Genomic DNA, 9,025 nt, shown 5'->3' on the forward strand with positions numbered 1-9,025 from the left:
AAATAAGGGGAAGTAGATTTAGGACTGAGTTTAGGAGGAACTTCTTCACCCAAAGGGTTGTGAATCTATGGAATTCCTTGCCCAGTGAAGCAGTTGAGGCTCCTTCATTACATGTTTTTAAGGTAAAGATAGATAGTTTTTTGAAGAATAAAGGGATTAAGGGTTATGGTGTTCGGGCCGGAAAGTGGAGCTGAGTCCACAAAAGATCAGCCATGATCTCATTGAATGGCGGAGCAGGCTCCGAGGGGCCAGATGGCCTACTCCTGCTCCTAGTTCTTATGTTCTTATGTTCTTAAATCCTGCTGTGTTCCTCGAACAACCCCCCCGATAACCTTGAAGACCCACCACACGATTGTTTACTTCGGAATCACTTCCTTACTGCACCTCGCCCAGATTTAACAGACAGGCCTAGTGATAATCCAGATCTAATTTTTTATGTTGATGGCAGTTCTTCCATTTCCCCATTTGGCGTCCCACAGTCGGGATATGCTGTGGTAACCGACACTGACGTGCAGGAAGCATCAGCCTTCCAGACCCCTGTCTCTGCACAAAAAGCCGAGCTATTCGCCCTTACTTGAGCATGTATTTTGGCCACAGAAAACGTACTAATGTTTACACTGATTCTAGGTCTGCCTTTGGCGTGACCCACGATTTCGGCCGCCTCTGGCAACAGCGAGGTTTTCTCACCTCTGTGGGAATTCCCATTCAGAATGCTCTTTGGGTTAAAAATCTCCTCGATGCTATTCAGCTTCCCCGTCAATTGGCAGTTATTAAATGCATTGCGCACACGAAGGGTGACACTCCTGTTCAATTAGGAAATGCCCGTGCTGATTCAGCTGCTAAAACTGCAGCTTCATCAACCTCTTTAATTGTTCCCAGTGGGGCTAATCAGGCTCTAAACCAGGTACCTGCATTACGGACGACGGGCATGCCAGAGATAGCTGAAGTTCGAAATTTGCAGAGGGACGCCTCTGATTCTGAGCGAACACTATGGAAGTCAATGGGGTGTTCGCACTCCTTGACACGAGACCTCTGGCTGACTCCAGTTGGTCAAGTTTGTATTCCGAATTCTTTATTACCTGTACTTGTTGATTATTTGCATTCTTGTACCCATCTTGGCAAGGAGGGAGTGGTGCAGCTACTCCTAAAAACTTGGTAGCACCCAGATTTGAATACAGCAGCTCAAACGCGGCTGGATCGATGTGTCATTTGCATGAAACATAATACGGGTAAAGGTATTAAATGCCCTCCGGGAACCACCCCTTGCCAGATGATCCTTTTGCTTGTATACAGCTTGATTTGATCAAATTGCCAAAAGCACAGTGCTATAAATATTGTTTAGTAATAATCGATGTGTTTAGTAAATGGATTGAAGCCTTCCCCACCACTAATTGTACGGCACATACAGTAGTGAAGTTGTTGTTAACGGAAGTCATTCCTTGTTTTGGGGTACCCAAAATGGTGAGCTCAGATAATGGACCACATTTTGTAGCTCGGATCAATACTGAATTGCGCAAAGCCCTTGTAATTAAACAGCAACTGCACTGCGCGTATCACCCGCAGGTAGCAGGAATTCTGGAAAGAGCCAACGGGACTTTAAAAGAAAAATTATCTAAATTAACTGAAGAAACTGGGTTAAATTGGCTAAAAGTATAACCCTTGGCACTGTTTCACATGCAAGTGACTCCCCATTCGCAGACCGGACTGTCAGCTGCAGAGATAGTCTATGGTCGGCCAATGAGGACTCCCTGGGATGCCCATGAAAAACCCCTAGAGGGAGTAGACCTCCATGTGATGGGGGAACAAATGCAGAACTATTTGATGCAATTAACACTTTCTTTGAAGTTTCTTCACTCACAGGTAAAACAGGCACATCTCCCAGTAACGACAGGGACAGCCGTCCCTCGATATCCAGTGGTCAAACCCGGAGACCTCGTGTTGGTAAAAAACTGGGACAGAAAGAAACTAGGACAATGCTGGAGCAGACCCTTCCTCGTACTACTGACGACGCCAACTTCGGTCAAACTTTTAGGACGTTCAAGTTGGATACATCTATCCTATTGCAAGAAGATAGTCTCCAACCCAGACGAGAACACAGGATGAAGATCTTCAGTATAATTTTTGGACTTTCTGGACTACTTAGCCTTAATGGCCACTCGGTAGTAAAAAAAAACGAACTAAACGAGACCTGCCCTCCAATACCTATTCACATATGTCATATCTTTACGCCGAAAAATTGAATATTAGCAAGTGTTGGGTTTGCACCCACATCCCTGTCCATTCAAGGGAAGGAATACCTCTCCAATCTCTCCCCTTTCATACCGCAGAGACAGTTGAATGGATTTTATGACAAAATCAAACAGGAATCAGGGGAGATAGGGGGAATATGAAAATATGGAAATCTGCTGGCTATGACATGACTAAATTTTCAGCTTTGTATCAACCTACCTATAATCATGTCCTGACTCCACCCTCCCTCACTGTCCACTCGTATAATGTTCAAGGTTCCATATGTTTTAATAAATCAGGGAAAGGAAAGTTAATGGGGCAAAGTAGGTGCAACCTACCAATACAATCCCCTGGATGACATCAGCTGATGATTTTACAGCCTACAATGGAACCTATTTCATATGCGGCACTAAAGCATATCCGTGGCTCCCCATTAATTGGACAGGATCCTGCTTTTTGGGATATGTCATACCCCAAACGCATCATCGACCCATCCTTAAGCACTCCCCCTCGCGAGCAAAAAGAACAATTTCTAAAACGGAACGGGCAAGGCATCCAACGAACTGATCTACATGGCCTCAGCATTGGAACATCTGGCAAACGTAACTGCAACAGAAGCAAGGGACACTAGACAGGCACTGGCCGAGGTCTCAGCTGAGCTAGTGGCTGTCCGGACCGTGGCATTACAAAATCGACTGGCTTTGGATTATCTGTTAGCCTCGCAGGGAGGAACGTGCGCTATCATAGGCCAAGAGTGCTGTACTTACATTCCAGATGGCTCTGAAAATATCACTAACCTGGCCGACCATATTAAGAAACAGGCTGCTCAAATTCAAGAAATTGGCAGTGAATTTCACGACTATAACCCGCCGGGTTGGCTAGGGTGGTTGGGTCATGGATTATTTGACTGGATCTTTAAGGCCTTTATTCTACTTCTACTAATGCTACTAGGGATAGGATTGATTGCCTGCTTGTGTAAATGCATTTTCAAATGAATCATGGATATACCTATTTAGCTGGTTGTCATGATATGACAAAAGGGGGGAGTGTGGTATTGTGTGAAGCAAATAATGGCATGATGGGAAAAGTAGTCAAGTTTTCTTGGTACAAGTGAATTTAAACTGATTTCATATAACCTAAGGCACAGAATACACAGAGACAGCATGTCCTGAGAACTGGGTGACTCTGAGAGTCTAGATAAGGCTTGAAACTAGAAGCAGTCTTAATACATAACAAGCTGAACAACTATTTCTTCCTGTTCCTAAACAAATTCTTCCCTTTCTTAAAACAAAGACAAGATAATGATATGAAACTCCATTCCCCTAAAGGTCAGCAAGGTGACGCCATTGTAATGATTATTACTTATGTTTTACTTTCGATCACATTCCTAACCAAGTTGTATTCATGTTATCTTGATCCTATAATGTATAAGAATCGCCTTCTTTTCTGTAATATCGCAGACTTGGGACAGACTCAGCAGTTTGTAATTGACTGCTTTCCGACTTCAAATCTCAGCCATACTGCTAGCAGTCAGTTCTAATTAGTGAATAAAGTTCAGTTTTAGAACATAGAAGAACATAGAACACTACAGCGCAGTACGGGCCCTTCGGCCCTCGATGTTGCGCCGACCTGTGAAACCATCTGAAGCCTATCTGACCTACACTATTCCATTTTCATCCATATGTCTATCCAGTGACCACTTAAATGCCCTTAAAGTTGGCGAGTCTACTACTATTGCAGGCAGGGCGTTCCACACCCCGACTACTCTCTGAGTAAAGAAACTGCCTCTGACATCTGTCCTATATCTCTCACCCCTCAATTTAAAGCTATGTCCCCTCGTGTTGGTCATCACCATCCGAGGAAAAAGACTCTCACTGTCCACCCTATCTAACCCTCTGACTATCTTATATGTCTCTATTAAGTCACCTCTCAGCCTTCTCCTCTCTAACGAAAACAACCTCAATTCCCTGAGCCTTTCCTCGTAAGACCTTCCCTCCATACCAGGCAACATCCTAGTAAATCTCCTCTGAACCCTTTCCAAAGCTTCCACATCCTTCCTATAATGTGGTGACCAGAACTGCACGCAGTACTCCAGGTGTGGCCGCACCAGAGTTATGTACAGCTGCAGCATGACCTTGTGGTTCCGAAACTCAATCCCCCTGCTTATAAAGGCTAGCACACCATATGCCTTCTTAACAGCCCTATTAACCTGGGTGGCAACTTTCAGGGATTTATGTACCTGGATGCCGAGATCTCTCTGTTCATCTACACTACCAAGAATCTTGCCATTAGCCCAGTACTCTGCATTCCTGTTACTCCTTCCAAAGTGAACCACCTCACACTTTTCCGCATTAAACTCCATCTGCCACCTCTCAGCCCAGCTCTGCAGCTTATCTATGTCCCTCTGTATCCTATAATATCCTTCAGCACTATCCACAACTCCACCGACCTTCGTGTCATCTGCAAATTTACTAACCCATCCTTCTACACCCTCTTCCAGGTCATTTATAAAAATGACAAACAGCAGTGGCCCCAAAACAGATCCTTGCGGTACACCACTTGTAACTGAACTCCAGGATGAACATTTGCCATCAACCACCACCCTCTGTCTTCTTTCAGCTAGCCAATTACTGATCCAAACCGCTAAATCACCTTCAATTCCATACTTCCTTATTTTCTGCAATAGCCTACCGTGGGGAACCTTATCAAACGCCTTACTGAAATCCATATACACCACATCAACAGCTTTACCCTGATCCACCTGTTTGGTCACCTTCTCAAAAAACTCAATAAGGTTTGTGAGACATGACCTACCCTTCACAAAACCGTGTTGAGTATCGCTAATCAACTTGTTCTTTTCAAGATGATTATAAACCCTATCTCTTATAACCTTTTCCAACATTTTACCCACAACCGAAGTAAGGCTCACAGGTCTATAATTACCAGGGTTGTCTCTACTCCCCTTCTTGAACAAGGGGACAACATTTGCTATCCTCCAGTCTTCCGGCACTATTCCTGTCGACAAAGACGACATAAAGATCAAGGACAAAGGCTCTGCAATCTCCTCCCTGGCTTCCCAGAGAATCCTAGGATAAATCCCATCTGGCCCAGGGGACTTATCTATTTTGACATTTTCTAAAATTGCTAACACCTCCTCCTTTTGAACCTCAATTCCATCTAGCCTGGTCGACTGAACCTGAGTGTTCTCCTCGACAACATTGTCTTTCTCCAGTGTAAACACTGACGAAAAATATCCATTTAATGCTTCCCCTATCTCCTCTGATTCCACACACAACTTTCCACTACTATCCTTGATTGGCCCTAATCTTACTCGAGTCATTCTTTTGTTCCTGATATACCTATAGAAAGCCTTAGGGTTTTCCTTGATCCTATCCGCCAACGACTTTTCGTGTCCTCTCCTCGCTCTTCTTAACTCTCCCTTTAGGTCCTTCCTGGCTAACTTGTAACTCTCAAGTGCCCTAACTGAGCCTTCATGTCTCATCCTAACATAAGCCTTCTTCTTCCTCTTGACAAGTGCTTCAACTTCCTTAGTAAACCACGGCTCCCTTGCTCGACAACTTCCTCCCTGCCTGACAGGTACATACTTATCAAGGACACGCAGTAGCTGTTCCTTGAAAAAGCGCCACATTTCGATTGTACCCATCCCCTGCAGTTTCCTTCCCCATCCTATACCTCCTAAATCTTGCCGAATAGCATCATAATTGCCTTTCCCCCAGCTATAATTCTTGCCTTGCGGTATATACCTATCCCTGCCCATTGCTAAAGTAAACATAACCGAGTTGTGATCACTATCACCAAAGTGCTCACCTACATCTAAATCTAACACCTGGCCGGGTTCATTACCCAGTACCAAATCCAATGTGGCATCGCCCCTTGTTGGCCTGTCTACATACTGTGTCAGAAAACCTTCCTGCACACACTGCACAAAAACTGACCCATCTATAGTACTCGAACTATAGTATTTCCAGTCAATATTTGGAAAGTTAAAGTCCCCCATAACAACTACCCTGTTACTCTCGCTCCTGTCAAGAATCATCTTTCCAATCCTTTCCTCTACATCTCTGGGACTATTCGGAGGTCTATAGACAACTCCCAACAGGGTGACCTCTCCTCTACTGTTCCTAACCTCGGCCCATACTGCCTCAGTAGACGAGTCCTCAAGCGTCCTTTCTACCGCCGTAATACTTTCCTTGATTAACAATGCCACACCCCCCCCTCTTTTACCATCTTCTCTGTTCTTACAGAAACATCTAAATCCTGGAACCTGCAACAACCATTCCTGTCCCTGCTCTACCCATGTCTCCGAAATCGCCACAACATCGAGATCCCAGGTACCAACCCATGCTGCAAGCTCACCCACCTTATTCCGGATGCTCCTGGCGTTGAAGTAGACACACTTCAAACCAGCGTCCTGCTTGCCGGTGCCCTCTTTCGAACTTTTAACCCTATCCCTGACCTCACTACTCTCAACATCCTGTACACTGGGACTACAATTTAGGTTCCCATCCCCCTGCTGAATTAGTTTAAACCCCCCCGAAGAGCACTAGCAAATCTCCCCCCCAGGATATTGGTACCCCTCTGGTTCAGGTGAAGACCATCCTGTTTGTAGAGGTCCCACCTACCCCAGAATGAGCCCCAATTATCCAGGAAACCAAAACCCTCCCTCCTGCACCATCCCTGTAGCCACGTGTTCAACTCCTCTCTCTCCTTATTTCTCACTTCGCTAGCACGTGGCACGGGTAACAACCCAGAGATAACAACTCTGTTTGTTCTAGCTCTCAGCTTCCACCCTAGCTCCCTGAATTTCTGTCTCAAATCCCCATCTCTCTTCCTACCTATGTCGTTGGTACCTATGTGGACCACGACTTGGGGCTGCTCCCCCTCCCCCTTAAGGATCCCAAAAACACGATCAGAGACATCACAAACCCTGGCACCTGGGAGGCAACACACCAACCGTGAGTCTCTTTCGTTCCCACAGAACCTCCTGTCTGTTCCTCTAACTATGGAGTCCCCAATGACAAGTGCTCTGTTCCTCTTCTCCCTTCCCTTCTGAGCAACAGGGACAGACTCTGTGCCAGAGACCTGCGCCCTATTGCTTACCCCTGGTAAGTCGTCCCCCGCAACAGTATCCAAAACGGTATACTTGTTATAGAGGGGAACGACCACAGGGGATCCCTGCACTGCCTGCCGGTTCCCTCTCCCTCCTCTGACGGTAACCCATCTACTTTCTTCTTTTACCTGAGGTGTGACTACCTCCCTATAACTCCTCTCAATAACCTCCTCCGCCTCCCGAATGATCCGAAGTTCATCCAGCTCCAGCTCCAGGTCCCTAATGCGGCTCTCGAGGAGCTGGAGTTGGGTGCACTTCCCGCAGATGTAGTCAGAAGGGACACTAGAGGTGACCCTTTCCTCCCACATTCTGCAGGAGGAACATTCAACTGCCCTAGCCTCCATTCCCACTGAACTAACTTCCCAACTACTGAAAAATAAAAAAATAAAAAACTTGTTAGTTTAGCAATCCAATGGACAGAGCTTTTTTTTTTGGTTAGAGGAGGAGGATGGGTGGGAGACACTACGTAAGTAGTGTTTCGGGTAAAGCTGTCACTCGAGAACAGCCCCTTCACAAACCACCTTCAACTTACGCTGACCACACTGCACGTATGCAAATCTCTCCGGAACAGCCAATCAGAAGCTCTGCTCTGCTGCCCTCTGCTGGATGCTCACCTTCCGTCGAACTCCTCGGGTCACTGATGCAGGTGCACCTTCAACTTACGCTGACCGCACTGCACGTATGCAAATCTCCCCGGAACAGCCAATCAGAAGCTCTGCTCTGCTGCCCTCTGCTGGATGCTCACCTTCCGTCGAACTCCTCGGGTCACTGATGCAGGTGCACCTTCAACTTACGCTGACCGCACTGCACGTATGCAAATCTCCCCGGAACAGCCAATCAGAAGCTCTGCTCTGCTGCCCTCTGCTGGATGCTCACCTTCCGTCGAACTCCTCGGGTCACTGATGCAGGTGCACCTTCAACTTACGCTGACCGCACTGCACGTATGCAAATCTCCCCGGAACAGCCAATCAGAAGCTCTGCTCTGCTGCCCTCTGCTGGATGCTCACCTTCCGTCGAACTCCTCGGGTCACTGATGCAGGTGCACCTTCAACTTACGCTGACCGCACTGCACGTATGCAAATCTCCCCGGAACAGCCAATCAGAAGCTCTGCTCTGCTGCCCTCTGCTTACCTAATGAATGCTGTTTGAATTTCTCTATCAGTCAAGACGCGGGGAAAATATAAAATACAACACCCAGCTCCGACTATCCCCAACTCCGACTATTCCCAGCTCCGACTATCTCGAGCTCAGAACATCCCAGCTCCGAATATTCCCAGCTGCGACTATCCCAAGCTGTGACCATTCCCAGCTCTGACTATCTCCAGCTCCGACTATCCCAAGCTCCGAATGTCCCCAGCTCCGACCATCCCCAGCTCCGACTATCCCCAGCTCCGACTATCTCCAGCTCAGACTATTCCCAGCTCAGACTATTCCCAGCTCCGACTATCCCCAGCTCCGACTATCCCAGCTCCGACTGTCTCCAACTCCGACTATCCCAGCTCCGACTGTCCCCAACTCCGGCTATTCCCAGCTCAGACTATCTCTAGCTCAGAACATCCCAGCTCAACCCGGTCACAATCCTCACCAAACACATCCGACTCAGCTTCTTTTAGATGGGAGACTTAAGGACGGATCAGTTAGCCAGGTGAGAGCAGCACGCTGGAC

This window comes from Scyliorhinus canicula, chromosome 1 (genome assembly GCF_902713615.1).
Source record: "Scyliorhinus canicula chromosome 1, sScyCan1.1, whole genome shotgun sequence".
NCBI classification, from domain to species: domain Eukaryota; kingdom Metazoa; phylum Chordata; class Chondrichthyes; order Carcharhiniformes; family Scyliorhinidae; genus Scyliorhinus; species Scyliorhinus canicula.